The sequence below is a fragment of the Pinus tabuliformis genome, chromosome 8, assembly GCF_031772625.1.
Source record: "Pinus tabuliformis cultivar Carrire ecotype Pingquan chromosome 8, CPIR1, whole genome shotgun sequence".
In the NCBI taxonomy this organism is placed as follows: Eukaryota; Viridiplantae; Streptophyta; class Pinopsida; order Pinales; family Pinaceae; genus Pinus; species Pinus tabuliformis.
Window position 1 is genome coordinate 2,005,523,118 of NC_142294.1, and position 3,434 is coordinate 2,005,526,551.

Sequence of the window (3,434 nt, forward strand, 5' to 3'; positions counted from 1 at the left end):
ACTCTCTTTTACCCTTGTCTTTGTCTACTAGTTTGTCCTGCAAAATGAAACAAAATTTAAATGTTATTTTAGCTCCACATCAACATTTACAACACTTTGTTTCAGTTCTCTGTTTGAAGACACACATTTGGCAAAAGAAATAAAGTGAACCACCTAAAAGTTTTGAAATTTTAGACTCTGTAATGTTCAGAAAGATACCTACCACAATAGAAGACACTGACACATGATTTTTTTTGGGCTATTCATTCATTAAAATGACATCTTTCTTTGGGGGAAAGTACTTTGCCTCCATCTCTTAAGCCTTCCAAGCACACGATGACTATTAGGTTAATTTTTCCTAAAAGTTGTTGTACTAAAGCCCACTAGCAAGGAAACAAAATAGGGTATCCTTACCATAATTAGGCAGTACTTACAAGGTGGAAAAGAAAATCATGTGACACTCCTTGGAAAACATAAGGTTTATTAAAAATAGGAAAAACCAAGATGTTTACAATGCTTGTGTGGATGGCCTTCGGAAGATCGTTTAATGTTTCTTCTTGCTGCAATCCCTCTTGTCCTGAATATCAAGTGTATATGTGCCAACATTTGATCTTGAAATTGCAGTGGCAACTCATTCCTAAAATAAAATATTGAAGCTTCCTAAATTGTGTCCATCTTCAATCAAAATGAAAGTCAAATCCTCATATGATGTCGTATTTTTGCACTGAAAAGAGAGAATATGTAAGTATAACTTTCCGATACAGAAATTTATTAAAAATATATTCCTTACAAATTTCATGGTCTGACTTGTGCCATGTACAATTTAATTTGTCATGTTTCCTATGAAGTATGTAGTCAAACCTAGATTAAATAACATGTAGATGATATTAAATATCATTTATCTAATATTTTCAACACGCTGGTCTCCACATCCAATAGTCGTGAGAGTTGTAATGAAAAAATAGATTGCAATAATATAGCGAATCCAAAGGGTTTGTTTCATAAAATGTGGAAATGCAGCACCAATCCATGTCCTAGTTGGATCATGATATCTAGCAGTGAGTAGATATGAAAGGCATCGAGCACAGTGAACTGCAAAATGTGTTACCTGCATAGTTGAGCAAATATGGTTTCAGATTCATTATGCGAGCGAATATTATTTGCAATTAAAGATTGCCTTCCACTAAATTCAAGAAAAAATGATATTGTTGGTGTTAACTTACACAAACAAGCTTAGAACATTGTATCCATAAATAGTTGAGTCAGATATTCTTCTCTAGTCATGAGGACAGAGCACTGACCTGCCTTAAACGGTAGAGAAGCAACATATTAAGAGCACTGAACCCTAACCCTAATTTCCCTCTGAATATTAGACTAGATGCCTGAAAGGGTGTTGTTGAACAAACGTCAAGTATGAACCATGTGCAAATATACCTTTGTCACCAAGGAAGATGATGAGATAATTCTTTCTGGAGAGTTAAATTCCTATTTATTGTAGGTTTCAAGCATATTCGATGAAAGAATGACACTAATCATCTACTCCATGGTTTTGAAAATTGAAAAATCAACTAGCCATTTAGCATGCAAGAAATTTCAAAGACATTTGAGATTAAGACCCGATCAACAATCAAGATCCACCCAATTCAGTAATGTAAAAAATTTACATTTCATTAAAAACTAAACTTATTTTAATAAAAAGCACTTCACTTTAAAATGTCATCTCTCTATAAAATACAAGCTTCTATTTAGCCAAGGCTTTGGTTGGAATGTCTGGAAACTTCTCATCTATGGAGATATAGTTAAGGCTTGGCCCAGATGCAGAGGCATATTTGAACCAACATCAGTCAATGACTTATATAAGTAAGGAAAAAAAACAACCTCTGTAATAAAGTGGAGCAATGATCGGCTTTGATAAATGGAATGATTGTCTTAAAATGCACATATATGTGCCCAATGCATCCAATGCATACAACAATTCAAAAATGCACCTTATGGACAGCACCACACATGGATGCACATATCACAAATAAGATTCAAAGTCTTCATTCGGCAAGGGCTAACCAGCCTGCTATAGGGAATTAAATGCCCAGGTTTATGCATGCTATATAACACAATAACACACAGTCCTTGGTGGCTACATAAATTAAAAGTAAAGGCTATGTGTTATTTTGTTATAAAGCATATATATACCCAGAGATTTAATGCCCTCTGGCAGGCTGGTTAGCTCTTGCCATCTTCATTCCACCAACGCACATACTAAAATAGAGTATGGCTATACGCAACAGTCTTGAACACAGATTTTTAATTCACAATAACCAGCGTGAGTTACCAACACACTAGAGTTTCGACTAGCATACATACTAAGAAACGCACTAGAATCAACACTTCAACCATTCACCAGCATATATAAAAGTCATTCTCGCATGCACAATTCCAACGAGCTGACTTCCAGGTTCCAGCCAATGCTAACAAAGAGCCCAAAGCAGAGAGAACATTCAAAGCAGCTCCGGAAAGTATACAAGGTCAGTACTTCACCCTCGAATCCCAACATAAATGACCAGCATTCATACCACATATACCACACAACATTTAACAATATATCATAATAGAAATTACCCACAGATAAAGTATCGCCGTTCAACCAAATGCACAGGGGATTGGTTCTAAGAAGAGAAACCGACAGTTAATAAAAGGACCAATGCACAGATTTTGAACAACACACCAATGCACAAGTTTCAAGAGAGGCTAGGATAGCTCAACATTCCATCGCACCTTCCAACTTCAACAAACAATCTTGGGTATAGTCGAATTTAATCAGTGGATTAAAACCAAGCCAAGCTCAATGCAAATAGTTCAATGCAGAGTACAGGAGACTTTATTCCAATGAATTCACATTAAAGAACACACCAGCATATACCATGGCCATATAACCCAGCATATACCAACACTCCAGCTCACATATAACACCAGTCTTTGATGAATGCAGCCACAAGCACGAACACAGAACTTTAAAACTCTTCAACTATGATGTTAATAAATCTATTGCTGCAGAATCTTCACTCGACTTTCACAGTCAAATAACCAAAATTTTCACCTGCAAGAACAACAATTTTGGGAATGGATAATTTGAAGTTCTTCTACAGTGCTCTAATTTCTAATATTATATGAAATCTTAACCCATGAAATCATGAGTTCATATATAAAATAAATACTTACCCCCAATTTTCAGTAGCTCCTGAATTTCATTTGAAAAGAGTATCACTTTCCCCAGTTGCTTATTTTCTTTGATGTGAATTGGGTGATTCCTATGAATCATCACTCATTTAGGAAGTGAAGGGATTGTCTAGCAGGAACACTTAATTGCATGACTCGTGCCACCAACACTAGGGTTGGAGTTGGAAGGCGGAGGAATTGCCCCAGGAAAACCTCCAGCTCCGGCCACCAGGGATTCCTCC

General features: G+C 36.1%; 1 pseudogene; it reads right to left on the reverse strand.

Moving 5' to 3' along the window:
• Positions 1–238: 238 nt before the first annotated feature.
• Positions 239–1,307, reverse strand: LOC149244476 (potassium channel KAT1-like; annotated as a pseudogene).
• Positions 1,308–3,434: the final 2,127 nt, after the last annotated feature.